The following is a 26,364-nucleotide window of genomic DNA, read 5'->3' as shown; positions in this document are numbered from 1 at the left end:
AACAGCAATTGATATCAGAAGTCAAAACTGCATATGTAAAAAGGGCTCAAACAGCCCGGTTTCAGTTGTGTGATAGGGTGGTTTCTGCTAAGCCAGTCAGATAAACTGGTAGTTTGACCGTCCACATCACAACTGTATGGGATGAGGGATGGATTCATGGGTAGATTCATGGATGGATAGTGTCACAGATGAACAGATCGATGGATGAATTCACATACAGACAGAACAATGATGTGATGGATTTATGGGCAGATATACAGATGGAAAGATTCACAAAGATGTGGATGGATCGCCAGCTAGATTCATGGAGGGAAACACAGATTTAAGGATGGATTCGCAGATAGGTGCATGAAATAATGTACTGATTGATTCTCAGAAAGTGGGTCAAATTTCCAGGCAGATGGACTTGGTAGACAGTTCGTTGGATTCATGATTGGATGGTCAGATTCAATGACAGGTGAATTCATAGATGTATTCATAGACGGATGGGTTCATAGACTGATTCATGGATTGCTGGAATATTTATGGAGAGACTGCAACAAAGACTGCAACTAGACTATTCCTGGGATGACAGGACTGATATATGAAGAGAAAGTGGATTGATTAGGACTATATTCACCATCGTTTAGAAGGCTGAGTGGATATCTGATAGAAACCTATAAAATGCTAACAGGATTAGACAGGGTAAATTCAGGAAGGATGTTCCCAATGACCAAGAAATCCAGAACCAGGGCTCACAATCTGAGAATACAGACGAGGTCATTTAGGAATTAGATGAAGAGAAACTTCTTCACTCAGAGAGTGGTGAGCCTGTGGAATTCTTTGCCACTGACAGTGATTGAAAAAAATCCATTCAGTGTATTCAAGAAGAAGTCAGATATAGTTCTTAGGACTAAAATGCTCAAAGGGAAAAGTAGGAAGAGGATACTGTCTGTGCCTGTGAAGTTTGCTTTCTCCAATGCATTGACATTCATGCCTAGTATCTGCCGTCTGGCCAAATCTCTACTGGTTATTCTACTGTCTTTAGGATTTTTGAACCACAGGAGCTGAAGAGAATCTGCTGACATCTTGTGGTAAGGTTGATCCTCCTGTCTTATGTTGATCTGTTTTGCTTCCAGATTTTTGCTTCTCTCACCATCTAAATGGCTTTCTTGAAAATTTTCTTTGGACCACAACAAAACTGAAAAAGACTTACCAGTAATCCATCAATAATTCTATCTCCAATGAACGGTGATTTCAAGGCTTCATAGTCATATTTTTCCACTACTATGTAGAGATCACTAAATAAATTACTCATAGATTTCTCTGGAAGCTGAACACCTGATAAATATTGTGTTTTCAAGAATTTAATTTGTTGGACAGTGATTTTTAAAACCTTGCAGAATTTCATTAAGTGTATCTGATGCAACTTTTATGAGCAACTTGGTACATTAGATCATTGAATATAAAAGTGTATTTGTTCGGTTTCTGATTAAGTATCTAGTTTGGAGGCAAAATCAATATCTTAAGAACAGTTATTGGCAAGGTGCCAATTTTATGTACTATTTGGCCCATTTCTGAAATGACATCTTGCTGACAGTACTATTCCTGCTGCCTTGTCTTCCTGATATGATTATTTAGCTTCCTTTTCATTTAATGATACAAAATCTCAATGTCTCCTTATCTTAAAGGATTTGTATTTTTTTTAGATTAGATTACTTACAGTGTGGAAACAGGCCCTTCGGGCCAACAAGTCCACACCGAAACGCCGAAGCGGAACCCACCCATACTCCTACATTTGGCCCTTACCTAACACTATGGGCAATTTAGCATGGCCAATTCACCTTGTGGGAGGAAACCGGAGCACCCGGAGGAAACCCACGCAGACACGGGGAGAATGTGCAAACTCCTCACAGTCAGTCACCTGAGGTGGGAATTGAACCCGTGTTTCTGGCGCTGTGAGGCAGCAGTGCTAACCACTGTGCCACCGTGCCGCCTTGTATGTTGCTGTATAACAAAGCTGCTACTGTGTATAGCTGTGCAGGAGGATTTTCTCATGCTTGTGTTGTCAAAATAGATGATTCACACCTTGTTTGCAAGTGTAATGAATGGGTCCCCCTTCTTTTAGATTGGATTAAATTCACTACGGTGTGGAAACAGGCCCTTCGGCCCAACAAGTCCACACTGACCCTCCAAAGAGAAACCCACCCAGACCTATTCCCCTACATTCACCCCTGACTAATGCACCTCACACTACTGGCAATTTCGCAAGGCCAATTCTCCTAACCTGCACATCTTTGGACTGTGAGAGGAAACCGGAGCACCCGGAGGAAACCCATGCAGACACAGGGAAAATGTGCAAACTCCACACAGACAGTTGCCCAAGGCAGGAATTGAACCCGGGTCCCTGGCGCCGTGAGGCAGCAATGCTAGCCACTGAACCACCGTGCTGCCCAGTAGACATTTCCCATTCTCTTCAGAGCTGCATGTGGGGTTAAAGACAATCCCAATCACTTTAATGTGTTCTACCAGATGAATCTCACTCTGTTGATTTTGTCTTGTGAAACATTGCGATGCGTTTATCATCTTAAAGTTATACCTGAAGATACCTTCAAAGCTCACCGGAACCTGCACCACTGCTCATCATGTTAGAGATTACTCATACTATCAAACCATCAAGGCAGGTTCACTGCCAACATATCCTTCCTGGCAGGGATTTGCAGGGCTCATTTTATCAAGTGTGGTCGAGGGAAAACACTTGGTCCTCCAACAAACACAGGCCTTTGTCTTAACCAATGTGTCATTTATTACATGTTAGCAATAGGTACATATTCCACTGATATGGTAGACATTGTCACAGAGACTGTAAAGAGGATTTCAGTGGTAGGTTTTATTAATCAAGCTACTATTCTTCCACCCAAATCAGAATGATGATATTGATATGACCATTCTTAATGCAATCCTCAGCATTAACCCTTTCTGCACCTTCTATGACTAATATCATTTTGAATCAGATTTCGCTGCATCAAATCTTCCCTCATCCTGTAGTTAATTGGTGGGAACCCAGGCAGTGCAGACTGTAAGTGGGGGCTGTGAGAGCAGGAGCTAATGTCCACAATGTACAGAGACTGGAATCCTGTGTATTATCACCAGGACGCAGGGAGGAACATGACTGAACACTCATGATGCAGGAACTTGAATGCTCAGTAATTCTCACCAGCCCCATCCTGCCCCAAATTGATGCCCATGTTTACAGTGGGCACAGGAAACTTCAGCAAATCTTATCCCTGGGTCTTGGCTGAGGTGCTGACTGATCAAGGGAGCACTCAATGAAGTGACACTGATTGTACTCCAGAATGGCTGTGGAATTTCAGGACCAATGTTTACCAATTGAACAGGAATTTTCCTTTGCGTTGTTACTTCTCAGGAATGACCAGAAGGTGCACACAGTTTGGGTCTTCTGTAGAGTCAGGCTTCTTCCTGTATCTTTCCCCTCTGTGTTGTTCCAAGTAGGGACCCCAATCAGGAGCTGATGTGCAAGCAGCAGATATTTTCTGTGATTGGAAATGTAAAATGTTTGATCATTTCTGTTGGATTTTCACCCACTGTTAAGTGGAAAAGAAATCTGGTTTCCAATCAGATTATTCCGACACCTGATGATTCACACTATAGCAAACAATATTTCATGACAAAGATTATCCTCTCATCCAGACACTTCAATTGATCCTGTTGTGCACTGGCAGTGAGACACACGGAAAGAAACGGACTTTTCACAGACAATCAGTTTGATGCAATGACCTTAGTGCAATTCATTAAATGTTAAAGGTCAGAGACATGGTGAGATGAAGAGGTTTAGGGAGGCAATTCCAATGTTTAAGGTTAACCCTGCTGAATGCACAGTTACCAGTGGGAGAGTGAGTGAAATGGTGAGTGTTGCAACAAGTGTCAGAATTGTAGGAGTGCAGGTATTTTGATGGTTCACACAGTTGGAGGAGGGTACGAGAGAGAGGATTTGCTCAATGATACAGGGGTGAAAATTTTAAAAGTGTGATGTTGGATTAGCGTCTCATAGTGATCAACAAGGACAGGGCTGGCAGATGAACAAGGCCTGGTGTGGTTTAAGCCACAGTGCTATGGAGAAGCATGGATTCACTTAAGGTGGAAGACGGGAAACATGAGCACCAGTAGCCAGTCAATTAACCTACAAATTATAAAGACAATGACCAGGATTTTTCGGATAGCAAGGTTTCCTGTCCGACAACCCGAAGACTTGGTGGGGAATATATCCGTACAGGTTATGGCTGTGCCAGAGTCACTTCAAGCTGCTCAGAGCATCAAATGGTTGGATATGGGATTTTTATCCTCCATTTTGTGCATTTTCCTTGAACAAAACTGCCTGCCAATCTGACTGACCAGCAGTGCCACAGGGAGTAATGGTCACTGCTGGCACCAGAAGCAACCTCCAGAATCAAAGTGCTGGAGTTCCACAGGGGGAGCCAGTAGTGAGGTCACATGACAGGAAATGGGAGCGAAGGTCCAGGGAGAGTAGGGAGACTCGACAGCAAGGTCAGGAATGCAATGAATATCTGGATAGGCTGGGACGTTGAGCTGGTCTCATTGATAGAGTCAGCCATCTCCTTTTCTCAGCCTTCCTGTTCTCCCCTTACCACGCAAACCCACAATTGCAGGGGAATATTAACTGATGCTCTAGGCTTTGCGTACACCTTATAATGTTGTAGTCCATACACAAGCATGGGATGGCAAACGAGGAGACTGTATGGGCCCTCCTGCCTACTAGCGCAGGACTGTAAGAACTTGCTGTTTACAACAACCTCAAAGACCAACCTCCTAACCATTGCATTAGGGGTTTAGTATCCTGTAAAGATGTCACACAGCAGCTTTTCATTGGGAAGAGATACCACAGTGTAAGCTGAATTAAGAAAAACAGAAATTCTTGGTGAATTGGGCAAAACCCGAAAACCGAACACTGTTTACATTAGAAATACTTGCAGAGAAGCAAATGATGTAGACTGACTAGCATTAATGATAAGGATTACAGAATAGTTTATCAAATAATCCTTTAGATGTATTGTTGAGAAAAGACACATTTTTCAAATCCTTTTGTCCTGCATTTATTGGGACATTTTGCAAGAATCCCAACCAATTCAAGGTGAAAAGTAAATTCTGCCATCTGAAAGGAGACTATTGATTAGTTGCTAAATGAATTCTGATTGGCAGAGATGTTGCCGTGGAGAATGCACCCACTAATGCTGATTGACAATTAACTGCCAGGTTTTGATTAGAGAATGTGGAATTTCACACCATGGAGAGGAAGAGGCTGAGGGGGATTTCACTAAAGTTCACAAAATAATGAGAGGTCTGGGCAGAGCAAACAGGAACAATTAGCTCAATCTCATTAAATCTGTGCTGTTTAGACCTTGATGTTTTGATTGATTTGCAAAAGTAGCAAATAGAGTCATAGAGATGTACAGCACAGAAACAGACCCTTCAGTCCAATCGTCCATGCTGGTCAGATATCCCAACCTAATCTAGTCCCATTTGCCGGCATTTGGCCCATTTCCCTCAAAACCCTTCCTCATCATAGACACATCCAGATGCCTTTTAAATGTTGCAATTGTACCAGCCTCTGCCACTTCCTCTGGCAGCTCATTCAAAATACGGATTACCCTCTGCATGAAAAAGTTACCCCTTACATCCCTTTTAAATTTTTCCCCTCTCACCCTAAACCTGTGCTGTCTAGTTCTGGACTCTCCCACTCCAGGGAAAAGACCTTGTCTATTTACCCTATCCAAGCCCCTCATGATTTTATAAATCTCGAGAAGGTCACCCTTCAGCCTCCAACGCTCCAGGGAAAACAGCCCCAGCCTATTCAGCCTCTCCCTGAAACTCAATCCTCCAACCCTGGCAACATCATAGTAATTTTTTTCTGAACCCTTTCAAGTTTCACAACATCCTTCCATAAGGAGGGAAACCAGAATTGCATATGATATTCCAAAAGTGGCCTAACTAATGTCCTGGGCAGCCACAACATGGCCTCCCAACTCCTATTTCAATGCTGTGACCAATAAAGGAAAGCATTCAAGACACCATCTTCACTATCCTATCTAATTGTGACTCCACGTCCAAGGAACTATGAACCTGTACCTCAAGGTCTCTTTGTTCAGCAAACCACAACCCCCCCCCACCCCCACTACCCCCACGACCTTCCCAACAAGTGTACAAGTCCTGCTCTGATTTGCCTTACCAAAACATAAATGACAAAATGCACCGATCCTTGTGGCACACCATTGGTCACAGGCCTCCAGTCTGAAAAGCAACTCTCCATCACCACCCTCTGTCTTCTACCTTTGAGCCAGTTCCATATCCAAATAGCTATTTCTCCCTGTATTCCACGAGATCTAACCTTGCTAATTAGTATTCCATGAGGAACCTTGTTGAACACATTATTGAAGTCCATATAGATCACGTCCACCGCTCTGCCCTCATCAATCTGCTTTGTTGCTTCTTCAAAAAAACTCTATCAAGTTTGTGAGACATGATTTCCCACACACAAAGCCATTATAATTATCCCTAATCAGTACTTGCCTTTCCAAATACATATAAATCCTGTCCCTCAGGATTCCCTCCAACAACTTGCCCACCACCGATGTCAGGCTCTCTGAAATATAGCTCCGTGGCTTGTCCTTACCACCTTTCTTAAATAGTGGCACCACGTTAGCCAACCTCCAGTCTTCCAGCACCTCACCTGTGACTATCGATGATACAAATATCTCAGCAATCATTTCTCTAGCTTCCCACAGAGTTCTTAGGTAGACTTGATTAGATCCTGGGAATTTATCCACTTTTATGCATTTCAAGACATCCAGTACCACCTCTTCTTCAATATGGACATTTTTCAAGGTGTCACCATCTATTTCCCTACATTCTATATCTTCCATGTCCTTCTTCACAGTAAACACTGATGTAAAATACTTGTTTAGTATCTTCCCCATCTCCTGCAGCTCCACACACAGGCCTCCTTGCTGATCATTGAGGGGCTCTATTCTCTCCCTAGTTACACTTTTGTCCTCAATGTATTTATAAAATCCCTTTGGATTTTTCTTAAACCTATTTGCCATTGCTATCTCATGTCCCTTTTTGCCCTTCTGATTTCCATCTTAAGTATACTCCTACTGCCTCTATACTCTAAGGATTCCTTCGAACTCTGCTGTCAATACCTGACATATGCTTTCTTCTTCTTCATAACCAAAACCTTAACATCTGTAGTCATCAACATTCCCTATACCTACCAACCTTTCTTTTCACCCTAACGGGAATATACTATTTCTGGATTCTCATTATCTCGTTTCTGAAGACTTCCCATTTTCCAGCTGTACCTTTACCTGCAAACATCTGCCCGCGATCAGCTTTTGAAAGTTCTTGCCTAATACCATCAAAATTGGCCTTTCTCCAATTTCGAACTTCAACTTTTAGATTCAGTCTATTCTTTTCTATCACTATTTTAAAACGAATAGAATTATGGTCGCTGGCCCCAAAGTGCTCCCCCACTGACACCTCAGTCACCTGCCCTGCCTTATTTCCCAAGAGTAAGTCAAGTTTTGCACCTCTCTAGTCAGTACATCCACATACTGAATCAGAAGATTTTTTTCAGCACACTTAACAAATTCCTCTCCATCAAAACCCTTGATACGATGGTAGTCCCAGTCTAAGTTAAAATCCCCTACCATACCAACTCTATTATTCTTACAGATAGCTGAGATCTCCTTACAAATTTGTTTCTTAATTTCCCACTGACTATTGGTGGGGTTTATAATACAATCCCAATAAGGTGATCATCCGTTTCTTATTTCTCAATTCCTCCCAAATAACGTCCCTGGATGTACTCCCAGGAAAATCCTGCCTCAGTAGAGCAGTTATGCTATCCTTTATCAAAAATGCCACTCCCCCTCCTCTCTTGCCCCCCTTTCTATCCTTCCTATAGGATTTGTATCCTGGAATATTAAGCTGCCAATCCTGTCCATCTCTGAGCCACATCTCTGTAATTGCAATGACATCCCAGTCCGATATTCCTAACCATGCCTTCCCAGTGTTGGGGTAGTTGTACTAGTGGGGTGGGCACACTAGATCTAGGGAGGGTAAAAACTATAACTGTAACAAGTGCTTCTAATACCGGGCCTGAAATGGTTAAACTATCATGATCACTGAACTGGAAACTGCTGGCCTCCTAATCTGATCAGAGGCTAGCTGATAGACAGCCTGTTAATTGTACCTCTGGAATTTGTAACTGGTAGACATTGTTAATTGGATTATTTGAGGTGTCAATTGGACCATCGAAACTACTCACTTAAATGGTAATGAACTATTGTTTCTGGTAAACCATTAATTAAATAAGTGGGACCAGTGGCCCCACAATGTCTACGGGACTGCCCGCTCCGAGGCAAACGGACAGACAGCTCAAACCATCCAACCAGAGAGCGGAACGCTTTGCCCGGGAACGAGTAGCCAACAGGAAGGCCAGACGTGGACACCTGACCGGGAACACTGGCCAGCGAGGGGTATAACTGGGGCGAATTTGAGCAGAAGGGTTAGAACGCCTTCTCCAACGAATTGCATGCTGTAGAATTCGTTGTACAGTTTGCCAGTTTTGATTCTGTAAAATAAACGGTGCTCTGCTCCAAACTAAAGAAGCTGGTGCGGTCTCTCCTTCCAAAGAACTCGCAAAGACTGGAACCCCGAGGTTCCGGCCTAACATCTGGTGAGCCTGACGCGGGAAGGGAAAGAGACCACGGCAAGTTGGCCACGTTGGCGGATCAGGGGGCAGACAACCTTCGGCCGAAACCTTCTAAGGTGAGGAAGCGCCTGTTAAACCTAAGGCTTCCAGTAGTTAAATTTCTTTAGTTAGTTTCTTGTCTGCTCTCTGACCCTCACCAACCCAAAAAACTGATCAGTTTGGCAGCAGCATCGCAGAATCCTGACTGGTCAGCTACCACTAACCTTTTAACTAGTACTGGTTTGACTTTTGCGTGGCTTTCGGAGCTGAGCGCGCCCCTGTTGTTTGATTTCGCGTGGCTTTCGGAGCTGAGCGCGCCCCTGTTGTTTGATTATTTCGCGTGGCTTTCAGAGCTGAGCGCGCCCTGTTGTCTAATTAATTCGCGTGGCTTGCGGAGCCGAGCGCATCCCTGAGATTAACTATTGCAGCGCTGACCGTACTTGACTACCTGGATCCACGTTAGTAAGCACTTGCGACTGACAAATATTGCCGCACACACTTGCTGTGAACACCAGACGAACCCCGGGGGGACAGAGATCGGATCTCATCTTCTGAACAGGGTTATCCGCACAGACGTCTGCCTTAGACCGGTTGTTAAGAGCAGAGATCTGCCACGCGAAGGTCAGGCTTTGAAAGACGCTCTGTTTTTTACCACGGTTCCCATCAGGGGAGATCCGACATGGGGGACCTGATCTCGGACCGCCGAGGCTGTAACGCCTCGGAGCATGTTACTAAGACAGAGGGCAGGGGACTGCGACAGGCTGAGACGGGGATACAGAGACACCGACAGTATGCGTGGCTTGGCATGTATGCGGGTGACAACCAGTGTGGGGCCGGCCCAGTGAGAGAGAAAGAGTGAGTGCTGTGATTTTGACGGACGTGGCGAACGGGAGTGTTGCAGGAACACTTACTCCCACGTCTGGACCTGCTAGACCGCGTCTGCAGCGAGGCCTCGGGGTGCAGCGGACCTGCACCGGCAGCCTCTGAGACAGAGAGAGCGTGGAAAGCTGTCCAGCAAACAAGAGCAGATCTGCAGCTCTGTGAGTATGTGAGTTTCGTTCCCTGGATTTAACGGGCTGGGATTTTTTTTTTCTGTACGCTCACATTGATTTTTAGGATTGATGACTTCTGTCCTCCCAACATTGTGTACTGCCCCACAATCATTTTTTAATTTCTTTTTTACTTGGAAAGGTAGAGACGGGTACAGAGAGGTGACAGAGTAAGGGATGGTGGAGCATTTCATTGTCGGACCACTACGGTTGTGCCGTCCTAAGACGGTAAATCCCGGGGTGTCCCGGGTTCAGCTTAGTTCTGGCGGGTCAACTTACTTTTGGCGGGTTTGCTCAGTTTTGGCGCGAATGCTCAGGTTGGGCGGGGTCCGTTTAGTTTTGGCGCGAATGCTCACTCTTGGCGGGATTGCTCGCTCTGGGAGGTGCTACCCGTTTTTAGGGGTCTGCGACCCTAACAGGTCGACTACTAAGCCACCACTACATCGGAGGGACACTCAGGCGCGATTGTCCTGGTCCATGGGATAATCCGATGGGAAGGTCTTCTTAAATTATCATGATGATGACATGAATCATGCTTCTAACTACATCTTATTCGACAGGTTGTACCCTTTTTACTTTTAAATAGAAAATACCGACCAACAACATGCGCAGTGCAGCATTACCATACGGTGGCACAGTGGCCACTACTACTCCCCCCTTTTAAAGTGGTTTTCATGCGACCGCTGTTTGCCTGGCATTATCGAAGCCGGCATTAGGCTCTGACATCCCCCAGCCCACTTGTTTTTGCCTATTCCTCCTTTTTTCCCGGAGGCCGCAGATCTCAGGTCTCCAACCGGGACCTGCGACTCAGCAGACAGTAAAGCGTTTGGCCTAGCTCATTCATCTCTTTTTTCTCGCGACCAGTCACTCATTTTTGTCCGCCGACATGGGTGCTTAAGCCATTTTTTCCACTCTCATGCTCACAGATTCTTTAATGACGAGATGGGGGCACTCATTCATCTTTCCGCCTATGTCCTCCAACTTTTACTGACCTATCTTACACACCCATTGTATCCTTTCTCTCAGATCCACAGATTTTCCCTTACGCTAAAGAGTTATGCGCGCTCATTCATCTTTTCATTACAATCACATGCGCGCTCTTTTCGTCTTTTTACGAGTATATGCGCACTTATTTCGTACTATTATTCGTCCTCCTCCTAAAGGCTGGGGCTAGGGAGGGTAGTGCCATTGCTGCAACAGACACTGCCAGTTCCAGTCCCCAAACGGTTATTCACAGCCATGCGGGGTGCAGCTAGCAACAGCAGGGCTGCCTGTCTGAAGCTACATTCTTTGATAATTAGATCATGGAGCCTGTAACTGCCAGCCAGTATCAAATTGTCCCATTGAAATCTCATTCCGACTTCTATTGCCGTATGTAGTGCCCCATCCTACACCCCCGCTCACCCTTTATTTCCACTCGATGTTCTCTGTCGGATCTGAGGTCGTTTCTATCGTCATTTTCTATCTTTCACTCATCTTCTTGAAGCATTGAATTCAACTGGTGTCCGCAGGCCTGAGATTCCGCTGGTCTCCGAGTCTCATTCCCTTTTTGAGGTCTTATACTCCCTGAGGTTTTCTACCAGGTCACAGTAACTCATCTTCTGGCCTCATCTCTCCATCAAAAGCTTTTCACTCACTGTGCTTCTGCTGCTGTACTCTGCGTCTCATCCCCTTTTCCCAGTATTACGCTCCCTGAGGTTTGCTACCAGGATTCGTTACATGACCTCCGAAGAATAAACGGGGCCACAGTCACTTTAAATCTGAAGGTTCCGGACCCTGCTGTTGCACTGCAGGTGCTCATGCCTGCCTGTCATTTTTTCTCTGTCACAGACCTGGCCGCGTTTTCTTTTGCCTTTCCGCTGCACCTACAGTGTCCGGAGCGTTTTTGCCTTCACCTGTGCTTGAAAGCGCCATACATACAATCGCCTCCCACAGGGGTAGAGAGCTTTGGCCTCGTCCTTACCATTCCCCTACTGTCCGCCGCCCCTGTTGCTGCCCCGCAGAGTTCACAAGCCCCGACGGGGGTACACCCCCTCGCAGCATAAAACGACACTCTAATAGTCATGGGAGCCCACCTCCAGGGCGAACTTGTGCAGGGGGGTGTGAGCTCACCTCCCCGCCTGACACTACCTCCTCAGAGGACGAGGGTGAGATCCTGGGGGGTTTGTGCAGTTATTCTTCTTGTCAATACGTTATGCTTATCTTTACACTTTCTTTCATGTTCCTACAATAGACCCTTTTACCGGGCTTGGGACGTCTGGGTCGCTACGCTTTCCTGCTACCAGATTCTGACCGCTAGATTTGATTTTATACCTACTTGTCTGTATCTTAGGCGGTCACGGTGGCCATGCTCTGTTCTCACCCATTTGTCCCTGACTGACTGCCAAGTGTGAATAGCCTAGCAATGCACACGTTGCAACAACTTTTGTCTGCAGCATAGGGATCGAAGCTCAGCTCTTGCCCATATCCTTCAGTCTCTTCAACTGCGAGTAGTTGTTTCCAATTCACCTGTTCATACCTTCTGCAAGGCGCAGATTCGCGCTGAAAACGGCAGGGTCACCAGGTTCTTTTATGATTCTTTTCCCTGGGTAACTCTTAAGGCCTCCTACTACCTACAAACTTTGCCTTACACAGAGGACAGTGCTACACAAAGGATTTCTGTCCTGACCTGTATAGATTGTACTCACAACTCATTACCCGTGTCATTCACCATGTGCCCGAACTAAATGATTACTCCTCTTTTTCTGGCCGGTAGGCAACGGACTGTATTCCTCTACCAGGTAATACTTCCTATTTCCTGCAGAGCATGACCTCAAACTTCCCTTTTTCCATTTCAGCTGCACTTCACCTGAAATATTCCACCTTCTGGAACTCAGTCGCTGCATTGGTAATCCGCATGTGATTGCTGGATGTTGATGCAGCAAACTCTCTTGTGAAATTCTATCATTCTCTATACTCCTCGTCACGATTTAAACAAAAAACATGTGTTTTTCCGGCGACCTACCCCCACATCGGAGTGCAGGTCGGGGAAACACTGCTTTTCACCTGCTAGTAAACTTCACTTGTTTCACCCAGCCCGGACGGCTTACCCGGGGATACTCACGGGCAGCCAAGCGGCAGCATTAACGGTGAGTCGCGCAGATTTGTGGTGAAATTGTGGGGGGCAGATTCGGTACAATTGGTTACCCCTGAACTGGGAAGGGACTTGTGTTCTGCGCGCCCTCAGTATTCCAATCTTCGTCTCTGCACATAGGAGCTGACATCCTCTGCGGATGAGGACACTCTATTCATACCCTTCTTACGGGAGTATTCAATGGGATGTTCCATGCATCTCAACTTACGTATTTTTTACTCTTACTCATCTGAATTACCCTTCATTCTCTGGCTTTTATCATGTTAAATAAGCTACAAGGATACCAGAAGCTTCCCTGAGAAGATCATGTTACACATCCATAAATATCACAGTCAAAAAGGGGGGGTGCAAGCTCTAGCTGACAACACTCACACATCCACTCACTAACAATCAGATGATTTCGAGCTAGAACAGTGTTAACCTCTCTGCTAGCTGAGCAGCCCCTTGTGGCTCTCACTCTCTGTTTCACACAGATACGACGTCCGATATGCCCGCAGCACCTGCGCACTCTCTTTTGGCTATGCCACACGGCCCTTCACACACACAGATTCTTGCATACACAAGGATTATACTTGCACCTCTTGTTCTGTATCTCGTTCAGGGGGACAAGTCCCCTCAGGCAAACAGTCCAATTTCGTCCCACCGCAAATCTCCTAATTGCCCAGAGTTTTACATTACTCACCAGGGTCCCTGTGACAAAGGCCCCCTCTCCATAATCATCATCATCCCTTATACTGAACGGGCTGAAAACACATGGGGCAACGCATGTGAGAGTTGCCCAAGGCAGTAAGTCCGTTCACAACCGCTGGTGGGCCCCTGACTGCGGTAACATATGGAAAACTTGGGTGCAGGGTCTGAAGGGAGGATGACAATAACTGGCACCATTTCCCCCATTGCCCCAGGTCAGGGAGGCCAAACGTTGCCCTGAATTCAATTCAGGAGACTGAGCCCGACAAGGACGTGGGAAATGAGGGGGCGTAACAGAGCCCTGCTTTGCCCTACGTCTCTGCGTAGTGATAGGGTCGTTGTCCGTCAACACCGAACGGGGTCTGTTCTGTGATATCTTTGCTGGTATTTTGGGAATGCTTTTGGCTCTCTAACTTCTTCACTGACCCTTGTCCTGAGTGATCCACCTTGTTCACCATGGATTCCGCTGCGAGCAGGCGGGTAGTCGTAAAAGTAAGATTGTGCTCGTGGTTGATGTTTTACGTGCATTTTGTCTAAATTTGTCTTCAACCTTTGCCCTGGGGAACCCACCTAGGGTAATGAGTTCGAATCCCCTCTTGACATCACCTCCCAGCTGGACGAGGGGGAGATTATTGCGGGTCGTGAGGGAGGGTGTAGCCCGCTAAAGGGGGCCGTTGCTACTAGGCCAACCGTCCAAGCGCCTCTCCTCGCCACTAGTGTGGGGGAGGAGAATTAGGTCCCCTGGTCACATAGCAACTTTTGAGAGAGAAACCTGCCATGAGATAATTTAGGACCACGGACAGATGAGACGGCCTCGTTTGACCTTTTCTGAAATCTTATACGGCGGTCCCCACCAGATAGCTTCCCCACCACCCTCTCCCTGGATGCATGGGGGACCCTCAGGCTAAAACATGGGCAGGACGTACATGAATATCTGGGAAGAGCAGGGAACAATTCGCCTGAAGAGGAGCTTCAGCGATACGCAGGTGCCTTTTTTGCTGATGTTACCCATGCTTTCTGAGTTGCCTTTGTGTTTTTAAATTACCTCTCAACAATATTAACGAACAGCTCGGGGTTCTCCCCTACGTGCGAGTTATGCTGCGCACCCTGGGAAATTAGGGGGCCCCCTGCGCCATGTTTTTCGTAACCACACAGTGGAAATTTAGCTGCTCTATTGTCCTGTTGCCACGGGTCACCCATACTGCAGCAGAGCCGACCCTGTATGTTCGTGATCTCACACCCGACAACTTTCTGGTTTGTCATTTACATAGTGTACACGCTGCAGTTGTTACAGTTCCTGCGCGATGCGTGGTGCATTCACCCATGTCCAGCTCATCTGAAGTGATTACCTACTTTATATTCCTCCTGTTTTTCGGTTTGCCTCCTAAGGAAGTAACCTGCGCATATGACAATCTGTTTTAATCACCTGTGGTGACAGTAGACATAGTTTGCCTTCCCCTATACGGTGTACTATTTCTCCCCTTTTAACTGTTGTCAATCCTTTTACCCCTCTAGGGGGTCACCCTATTTTTTCGATAGAGCTCTAGGCCGGATATTTTTACTCTTCAACATTGGTTATTTAATGTGCATGACGACGTTTTTGCGCCTGCAGCTGCTAGTGCAGATGCACAGCAAGTTATAACCGAGACTCGTACTATCTTGCATTTTCATCATTGTCCCGAAATTTATCTGCCCTGTATAGTGCTATTTCCCACTTGACAGCAGCCTATCCTACTGAATGTCTTCCACAGCCTGCGCACGTTTGCTTTTTAACTTTTCCTGATTAAGAAATGCTGCTACTTGATATCTTTTGCGTGACTGCTTTTCCGCAGTTACCTCTCCCAACACTGAATCAGTGGGGTACTTGCATTTTTTCAACTTTTTCTGACTCTTTAAAATAAGAGGAACAATTCCCCTACAGGATGGTCTATTTCCCCCTGTTTCAATTGCCTTTTGTGGCAGCCCGTGGTCAGGGACCTTTTTTCTCTCTGATTGGAGTTCACAAACTGCTCTGGCCTCCTTTGTACAAGGTACTATTTCTTCCTTTTAGACAGGACCATTCCTTTTACCTCACACTGGGGTCACTCTGTTTTTTAGGTGACGGCTTCGTACAGGTCCATGAGCTATGAGAAAGGTTAGGGGTTAAGCCTACCTTCACTTTTTTACCATTGCCCTGATTGATGTCTGGTTTCTCCAGTTCTGTTGCACAACTGGGTGGGGGGCAGTCTTAGTGAATGCATTGGACATTTCGCACTGGCCCCCTCTTTCTTTTACTAGATGACTAAAGACTTCACATCCAGGAGTACTGGCATGGTGATGTCCGTTGAGTCTAATAGCAAGGAGCTTTTCGAGATCAGCTCACCCAATGGCTCCGCCTTCACAGGAATGTGCTAATGGCGGTTGTTAAATACAATGCTTTTCTTTCCCATACTAGTAGGATGTTTTCTGGCTGATTTCACTAAATGCCACCCTGGGGATGGCAGGACTCTTTTCACCACATTTCTGCAGCCCCATCTCCCTGGTTTAAATGTAATGTGGTATCATTACTTTTCAACCGAACCCCCCATACGCTGGGCTCTGCACTCCTCAATAGATGCCTGCGCCGCCACCAACTCTGAGTACACGACAGCCTGCGTGTGATCTCCTACAAACGGGGAGGGACATATGGAGTACATGCTGTAAGGTGACTTCCATTCATGAACCGTGGAGCCGGTTTTCCGTGCGGCCGGTTGCATTAAGTGACTCACGCCTCCCGATGGGAAGCCAGGCGAGTGGGGATCTGGCGGTTATTCTCTCCAATGATGCACTACCACCTCTGAATGGGCTACGGGTGCAGGCGTACTAAATACTATCTCTCCGGTGCATGCCAGCGGTCTCAATGGCTTTCTTTCGAGTTCATCCGATCGCGTCGCCCACGGTGGTGAGCTACGGTTCTGCTCTTGATGCTACTCAGTACTAACTTTTCTCCTTTATAAACAATGAATGTGGTCTGGTTGTCCAAGGAGTCCCTACTTATTTTGCCCATTGACCTGGGGATATGTGAATTGATCCTTTCATACAGTGGGAGGTTGAGATGTACTGTGGGCCCGGGACTCGAAACACTGCTGTTCACACAAGCGATTTTTACATAATCTCCAGTACTCCCGGTTGGCTTCAGCTGGTCTCGAGGGCCACAGAACACACTATTGAGCCGGTTGCCACTGCCTGTGTCCGTTCTTGACGGCGGTGAAACGGATGTCGGTATCTACAATTCAATGCAGTACGACTGGTTAGCCAATGACGGGTACGATCCCTCGGGCGAGGGACAACCTAAGACAGGCACAGTCGCGCATTGACATCGGAACTGGTGGCCCACGTTCGTCATGATTTAATAAGATCTCTGGCCTCTGTCTTCCGTGTCGGACGTCTGGACTGAGCTGCTGGCCTGTGGAGCATTCTGATCTGCGGGAACACCGGGGCACAGTACAGTTTCTCACTGGGTTTCCGCTCGCTAGCAGGTACCTAGCTGCTGGTAGTGTGCTAATCCTATTCCGCTTCACAATTTACAGAACATGTTTACACTTGGGTGTTCTTTGGACTACAGACTTGCGTTCTGCGGACACCTTACTTATTTTAATTCCTCCACTCCAAATCTTTTGCGACTGTTATGTACTCGCGTACAGTGCTCTGTTTGTCTTTTTGCCATGTTTTTTGCCATGCTTGATTAATTCTGTGCTTTTGTCATTTCCGCAGAAGCCTGCCGGAGTTGTATTACCTATTAACTTAGATTTGCATGTAGTTTTAATTATCTATTTGTAAATTGTGTTGCGGCGTGTTGCGTAGGGCACCCTTCATCCCAACATGACTGTCTCCCTAGAACCGGTGATTCTGGTAAAGACAACGTGCTCGGATACAACAAAGGGACGTCTGTGGGGGCGTCTGCCGGCACACCAGACCCCGGTCGCCTTGTGGTGTTGCGTTTCTTACGGCATGGGGTGGTGTGGCCTCAATAGAGGCCAAGGGAGGGAGTGTTGGGGTAGTTGTACAAGTGGGGTGGGCACACTAGATCTAGGGAGGGTAAAAACTATAACTGTAACAAGTGCTTCTAATACCGGGCCTGAAATGGTTAAACTATCATGATCACTGAACTGGAAACTGCTGGCCTCCTAATCTGATCAGAGGCTAGCTGATAGACAGCCTGTTAATTGCACCTCTGGAATTTGTAACTGGTAGACATTGTTAATTGGATTATTTGAGGTGTCAATTGAACCATCGAAACTACTCACTTAAATCGTAATGAACTATTGTTTCTGGTAAACCACTAATTAAATAAGCGGGACCAGTGGCCCCACAATGTCTACGGGACTGCCCGCTCCGAGGCAAACAGACAGACAGCTCAAACCATCCAACCAGAGAGCGGAACGCTTTGCCCGGGAACGAGTAGCCAACAGGAAGGCCAGACGTGGACATCTGACCGGGAACACTGGCCAGCGAGGGGTATAACTGGGGCGAATTTGAGCAGAAGGGTTAGAACGCCTTCTCCAATGAATTGCATGCTGTAGAATTCATTGTACAGTTTGCCAGTTTTGATTCTGTAAAATAAACGGTGCTCTGCTCCAAACTAAAGAAGCTGGTGCGGTCTCTCCTTCCAAAGAACTCGCAAAGACTGGAACCCCGAGGTTCCGGCCTAACACCTGTTAGCTCTCTTGAATTGAAATAATTACAGTTTAATTTATCAGTCCAACCTGTAGTTGGTTTCTGCTTTGTTCTTGCCTGCTTTAACTAGTTACCTTTCCCAACCAATCTCAAATTGATCTTTTTCTTCACTATTTCCCTGGGTCCCACTATTCCCCCCCCCCCCCCACCTTACTAGTTTAAATCCTCCTGAGCAGCTCAAGCAATTTTCCCTGCCAGTATATTCATCCCCTTCCAATTCAGGTGCAATCCATCCTTCTTGTGGAGGTCACTTCTACCCCAGAAGAGATTTCATTGATCCATTAATGTAAACCCTTCTCCCCTGCACTATCTCCTCAGCCACACATTCATCTGCTCTTTCCTTCTATTCATACCCTCATTAGCTTGTAGTACCAGGGTTATTCCACATATTGCTACCCTAGAGAACCTCCTCTTGAATTCCTGCCTAAGCGTCTATATTGTCCCTTTAGAATCTCATCCTTTTCCCTTCCTATATCATTAGTTCCAAAGTGTACAATGACCTCCTGCTGGTCCCTCTCCCCCTTGAGAACATTCGGCACTCTCTCCAACATATCCTTGATCCTGGCAACACACCATTCTGATTTTTCACTGTTGGCCCCAGAAGTGTCTGTCTATGCCTCTGACTAGAAAGTCCCCTCTCACAATTGATCTCTTGGAACCTGACGTACCCCTCATTACATTGAGAACCAGCCTCCGGACCAGAAATTTGGCTGTTCGTGCTACATTCCCCGGAAAGTCCATCACCCCCTACATTTTCCAAAACAGCATACTTGTGTGAGATGGGGACAGCCACAGAAGACTCCTGTACTACCTGCCTACCCATCCTAATTTTCCTGGAGTTAACCCATCTACCTGAATGTTTCTGCGGCTTTTCTCGCTTCCTATAACTGCCACCCGTCATATTCCCTAGCTCTTGTAAATTCCTTATTGCCTCTAACCATGCGATCTGATAGGATTCACAATCAAAGACACTTCCTGCAGAAGTAACCATCAGTAACATGGAAATGCTCCCTAAACTCCCACATCTGATAGGAAGAGCACCTCACTCAACTAAAGGTCATCGTTGCTCCTTCACAATCTACAGACCCAGAAAATAGCACCATCTTTTTGCTCTTAAAAAAAAACACTGCTCCATGCTAACTTAGTACCTATGGTTTATATTTTTAAAATTTAATCAAGAGACCGATCTCAATAAAAGATATAATTAAGAAAGAACCCAATCTATTCACTACTGTAAATTTACAGCAAGATTACAAGTACAAACTATGCACATGTCTGTTCCTGTGCTGTGAGCTCACCCACACAGGTTCCTCTAAGGTCAGCTGTGAATTTCACTGTTTGTTAAATTTTCCTAAATGCACTCTAATGTCCAGAGATACATGAACTCAAACAGCAAAAGCAGTGATAGTGCAGATTCACTGCTGTGTCAGACAGCAGGGTCAGTCTTTCTCTGACCCTGTGGTCACTGCCTTTGTCTGTCATCCTCCTTTTAAAAGTGCCATTGTTTTGATCTTTTATTGCAGAATCATTCGGTGTACTAGAGACAGCGCTGAATAATCACTGAAATGGGAATAATGTCCAGGGTTATGGGAAAAAGCCGGGGGAATAATACTAAGGCCTTCTGCACATTCAGAGGGCTGGTACAGGCATGATGGGCTGAATGGCTTCTTTCTGCACCATAACAACTCAGATTCTGTGAACTTTGTGTAGTTGAGACAGACAAACCATAACTTTGGTCTTATATCGAACAGTACGGTACAGACACTAATCCTTCAGTCCACAATATTGTACCGAACGTGATGCAAAATTAAACTATTTTCTTCTGCCTGCCATTGGTTCACATCCCTTCATTCCTTGCATATTCATGTCTTTAATTAAAAGTTCCTAAATGCCTTTATCATATCTGCCTCCACCCCCACCCCGGCAGCCTGTTCCAGACTCCTGCCACTCTTTGTGTAAAAAAACTTGCCCCTCACATCTCCTTTGAACTTTTGCCCTCTCACCTTAAATGCTTCTCTTAGTATTTTTGAACTGTGGGGGGGGAAAAAGATTTTGACTGTCAACCCTATCTATCCATCTCATAATTTTGTAGGCTTCTATCAGCTGCTCCAGAGAAAACAACCTGAGTTTTTCTAGCCTCTTCTTAGAGCTCATACCCTCTAATCCAAGCCTCATCCTGGTAAACCTCTTCTACACCCTCTCCAAAGCCTCCACATCCTTCTTGTAATGTGGCGACTAGAATTAAACGCAATAGTCGTCATGCAGCCTAAGCAAAGTCTTATAAAGCTGTAACATGACCTCCTGATTCTTGTACTCAGTTCCCTGAGCAATAACGGCAAGTACGCCATAAACTTTCTTTATCACCCTACTTGTGACGATTTGTTTTGATCTGTTTTTGATGCTGAAATGAGCTTCTGACAACATTTTCATAACACCACTAAAACCATATATTTTTGCCTGCATCATCTGATTCGATTCCTCTGTACTTACAGAAATCCTCTGTTGCAAAAATCCACACCCATGCAGTCATGCCATTGGCACTTGGCTATTCAAATAGCAAATCAAGAGTTTGATGTTGGAAAAGCACAGCAGGTCAGGCAGCATCCAAGGAGCAGGAGAATCGACATTTTTGGCTAAAGCCCTTCCTCACGGCTTTAGCCTGAAACATTAATTCTCTGTTCCTTGGATGCTGCCTGACCAGCTATGCTTTTCCAGCACCACACTCTTGACTCTGACCTCCAGCATCTGCAGTCCTCACTTTCTCCTATTCAAGTAACAACTCAGCTGACCTCCCAAATCCGACCCTCTGTGAACTTAATAATTCAAATCTGTGCTCTTAATTACATCAAGCCCTGATCATCGATCATTCCTTTCTCACTAATTCATATTGGCTCCTGCTTCAGTAAGTGCTCAAGTTTAACATTCTCCTGCTTGTTTCCAAATCTTTCCATGGTCTTGGCTCACCCTTTCCTGGAAATCTCTGTGACATGTGTGGTTGTCTAAATCAAGCATTTTGAACCCTTGCTGTTTAAATAGTTTGACCATTAGTAGATGGCCCCTCAGTTGCTGAATTACGGGACTTTGGAATTCCTTCCTCAAAACTCACTGTCTCCCTGCCTTTTCTCTCATTGAAAGCATGAAGAAACAAAATGTGAGATTGATCTTGACAAACCTGTACTGAAACCAGGAAATGTTCCACTTGGACTTTATTTGAAAACTACTGAGTCCCACCACCTAATGCCACTACTTGTTATTACAACCAGACAAACGTAAAGATCTGCAACGCAGAAGACACCATTCTGAAACTGAGAGATCGTTTTGAAACAGTCCAAACTCCAACTTTGTAAGGTGCATAAATAGTGTATGAATTGATTGAGAATTTAATGAAATCAACCTAACAATCTGTGATCCATGACTGAAATACAAAATATAGAGTTTAGTGGACCTTTTGTTTATATTTGTTAAATTAAGGTGACCTCCATTTTCCAAGGTACTGCAACACCCTGATATGTTCATATTTGTGATGTGTTCCAATAGTGCAATTCTTTTATTATTTTAAAACCTATCTTTGTTTTAATTGCATAAATGTGATAAATTATGTTTTTTTGTAACATTGAAATAACCATAGTCCTATCAGATCACAGGGCTGCTCTCTCAACAGAGAGCGAGGTGATTGATGGTGGTTTAACCTGAGGATCAAGGGGAGAGTTCCAGAAGGAGAGTTCATCACAGTAACCTCAGCTGGTACAGGGATTGGCATCACTCAGCATCACCAACTCACCCATCCAACCAACTGAGCTGACCGATCCACTTTCTTTTAGTTGTATATTCAAACATTCACAGATACTACTTCCAGTCCACTCCAGCTTTAGTGCCTGAACCAAGATGGTATCACGGTGGACTGAACTGAGCATAAGTGAAAGGACAACAAAAAGACATTTTGATTTTGAAACAATGTGCTTTGCATTGCATCTATCATGATCGAAAACCTAATTTTATGTTCTGTGTTCCTTAATCTTTAAAAGATTTCAAAGCGTCCCTCACCTGCCACAAGGTGGGGCCCTCAGCTTGGACTACTCTCACCACAGCCATGATGGGGATCCACATAATACAGAAGATGGTCATACACCAGCCCAGTGCTCCTGACCAGACAGGGTATTCAACAGATCCATATCTTAGTGGGGCAAATGTTGTCAAGGACCAGATTAAGACTGCCTGAATGTGGATAAGATACAAAACTGAATCAGAAGCAGAATGAGAGATTGGGTATTTTCAGTTTAAATCAAAATAATGTGTAACAGCTTCTTACCACCAGCAAACACGGAGAGATCAGAATCCAACACATTCTCCACCACAGCCAGAAGAGCCAAGTCCTTTCCCCAATCATCATCTCAATGTCCTTGATGAATCTGTTTGTCCCTGTGAACAACAAGGAAGAAGAGAGACACCATCACTCACTCTGTCCTGTCTTTAGGGCAGCTTGTTTACTGTTGAAGTACATCTTGTACAGGGTGGCACTGATGAACAGGTTAACCCAGAGAAGGGATTGCTCCAGATTTCAAACAGGATAAGGAAATTGATTCTTGTCACCAACTGATTGATCTTTCTCTCTCATTTTAGTAACAAGGGTCTGTCCATCCCAGCACAAATTGGAAACATAAGCTTTTCCTGGAATGAGTTCTTCTTGGGCGATGAAGGTAACTTAGAATTTGAAACACAAACAGATCAATCATGACCGTATTGATGGTGGAGCAGGCTTGAGGGGCTGAATGGGTCTATTTCTGCTAAGGACTTGTAAAATATGAAAGTGAAGAGTTCATAACAAACCCTAAATATAGAAACATGTGAACAACAGCAAAAATAGGCTAATTTTCTCTAACCTTATTACAAATCACTTGTTAGGAATACGATTAATACTGATAGAAACCAATGAAGGGTAAAGAGTTGGGTGTTTCCAATGTAAAGAACAGGGGTATAAGTGTAATTAATTAAAACTTATAAAATACACCATTGAGTTAAATGCAATAGAGATGACCACTTAGGTGATATGTTGCAGCTGTAGCATGTGGTTGCTGCTGGATTCCTAAAGAAATCCAGTTATATTGGATCAGCTCAAACATTTGAGATAGTACCACACATGAGGCTCCTTAATAACCTGAGAGCCCATTGTGCTGGGTGTACAGTATGACCATGGATAGTGAATTGGTGAGCTGATAGAAGATCGACAGCAGTATCTTGTCGGGATCTGGATGATGTGAGCTTGGCAAGGTTTATTCGAGAATTGGATGAGAACTGTAGCAATTCTGATGTCGGGAAGACCATTTTTTTTGATTCTTTCAGTAAGCAATGAGCTGAATCTGTCACTCAGCAGTGATGAGTTCCTAATTAATGGGATTATTCCCTATTAAGCAGCAAGCTAATGGTACAACACGCCTAACTAATATTCAGCTTCCTATCTTAAACTCACCTAACAAGCTCAACATTGAGAAAACTTGACCTGGAGATTAGAGTGAGGATCTCGTGAATTCAGCTTGTTACCTGCTCCAGATGACCTAAATATTAGGCACTGAGGTCTCAGAGAATACTCCAAGGATGCCAGCCACATACACTTTACATTCATGGTATTGGATCTGATATGTGCCATTCTCTGATATCTTGCTGGACCATCTCAGAAAATTTCTACACTTCAGTACTGCACCACAGTCTGCCCCAGTGACTATCATTGTAATGCCTCGGCCAGCACACCCAAGAGCATGAACCCAGGCTGCATCTCCAGGCTGGTCACTTGCTGTCCCAATTCTCACTCATTCTGAGCTGGCCTGGATGCTCACAACACCTCTCCCTTGCCTTGCCTTTTGCCTTTGTGTGTTTGCTACCTCAGCCAGGGATATTATTCCAGTCGCTCCTTGCCATTTAGTGCAGACACAAAGGAAGGAATCTTGTTGTGGTTGTCAACAGGACTCTGTCAAATCAAGGAGGGTGTAATGGGGTGCTGGCACACTAAGTCATGGGCAGTCTCTGATACCAATTCCATGTGCTTAGACATGGGCAACCAGCTGCTCAGGGTGGTCAACATTAGTGTTTACTCCGCGTAAGGGGTTAGGAACTGAATGAAGGTCAGCCCACCACCTGGCTTGAGTCTTTCTGCTCTACTGTGGGCTGCTTACTTCCTGAAATGAGACAGAGGCAGGTATTAATGGAGATGAAAGGACGTGTCCCAATTGTTACTGTAGGTGCAGCTGGGAGGTATCCTGAGTGAACAAGCAGTGCAGAGGGACTGCAGGATTAATGGTGTCTGGGATTGGGGTAGGTGTGAGTGAGCGGAGGGGGACAGATTGCAAGCTGTAGTGAGATTGGTAGGGCATGAGACTCAGTGGAAGGTGGGTATAGCAAGAGAGTTACGGTGAGGGTGAGATAACAAACATGGTAGCACTTACTAGCAAAGTGGAGAAGATCATTGACTTCTTTCTTTCACTGCTGGGTATTCCTCCAGATGGCTGAGATTGCACTGATCCAGGTGGCAACCTCGGACCAGGTTGTCATGTCATGCCCTGATCTTACCAATCCAGGGGTAAGAAGAAATCCCACTTCAATACCACACTATGCAGTAGAACCTTTAGATCCCTACTCATCAGGCAGGACACTCCTTCCCCCTGCCTGCCTGCTATGTCTGGAATCAATATAAGTAACACTGTAGGGTTGTTCTAGACTGACAGTGTTTGTATGGATACTTAACGGGCTTTTAATGAAGTTGTAACCACAACATATGGAGCTGCCAGTGTTGGCCTGGGTGGACAAGGTCAGAAGTCACATGGCACCACATTATAGTCCAAAAAGTTTATTTGAAATCAAATGCTTTGGAGCACTGCCCCTTCGTCAGGTGAAGTAAAGAGAAGCACACAGACACAGAGTTTATAATCAGAGAGATCAAAATATCATACAAGTGGTGTGAGTGGAGTGTTGACAGACTGAATAATAGGTCTCTGCAGGTGATCAAGAGTGTCAGATGGTGTGAATAAAGTGTCAACAGCTGAATAGCAGGTGAAGGGATGATCTATAATCTGATTCATTAAGGAAGAGAGATAATTACAAAATATTAAAAATAAGGTAGTTCTGGAGACAAACCAGATGACTGGAATAACATGGTAGGTATAAGAGTCACACGCCGAGGGTCTAACCAAAGTAACAAGTACTAATCCAAAACTCTACACATTAAATAAGGTAGAGAGATCATAATAAGTTATCAAGGTGATGGTGTCAAAACTGGACAGTAAGGAAGATCTTACAGGTACAGAACAGTGTAATGGGGTCACATGTAGTACAACTTGTAACCAAGATCGTGGTTGAGGCCATCTTCATGGCTACAGAACTCAGCTATTGGTTTCAGCTCAGTAATTCTGTGCTATTGTGGTCCTCAAGATACAAAACAACACAGAATTATTGTGAGGTAGCAGTGCTAACCACTGGGCCACTGTGCCACCCAAAGTGGGGACATTTTCAGGATGGCAACCTGTAACTGTATGACAGAGATTAGAGCTAGGGCCTCGATTATGACTGGAATGAAGAAAGTAAATATACAATCACCAAGTTTCCAGATCACAAAAATAGGTGGGAGGGCATTTGGTGAGGATGACACAAAGATTCTATTGAGAGATACAACAGGTTATGTGAAAGAACAAAAACTAGCCAGGTAGAATATAAAGTGGAAAAATGTGAGTAATACACTTTGGCGGGAGGAATAGAGGAGTTGAATATTATTTGACTGAAAAGACTGCAGAAAGCTGCAGCACAGAAGGATTTGGGGTTCCTTGTGCATAAATCTGAAAAGCCTGGCCTTTAAATTTTATGGGTATGAGGGAAGGAAAATGGATAGTTGGCCTTTATTTCAAAGCAAACAGAATACAAAAATAGGTAAGCTTTGTTATAAATGTTCAAGGCACTAGTGAGACCATGGCTGGAATATTCGGAACAGTTTCTATTCCTCCATGGGATGAGGATGCCACTGGCTCAGTAGAATTTATCGTCCATCC

At 45.1% G+C, this 26,364-nt stretch overlaps 1 pseudogene; it reads right to left on the bottom strand.

Annotated features, from left to right (window-relative positions):
* Positions 1 to 16,182: 16,182 nt before the first annotated feature.
* The window catches only part of LOC132819978 (sodium- and chloride-dependent neutral and basic amino acid transporter B(0+)-like), a 56,307-nt pseudogene continuing 46,125 nt past the window's right edge, over positions 16,183 to 26,364 (bottom strand).

Source organism: Hemiscyllium ocellatum, chromosome 11 (genome assembly GCF_020745735.1).
Source record: "Hemiscyllium ocellatum isolate sHemOce1 chromosome 11, sHemOce1.pat.X.cur, whole genome shotgun sequence".
NCBI lineage: Eukaryota > Metazoa > Chordata > Chondrichthyes > Orectolobiformes > Hemiscylliidae > Hemiscyllium > Hemiscyllium ocellatum.
Note: the sequence above shows the minus strand (reverse complement) of the source record. Positions and strands in the feature narration are given on the sequence as shown.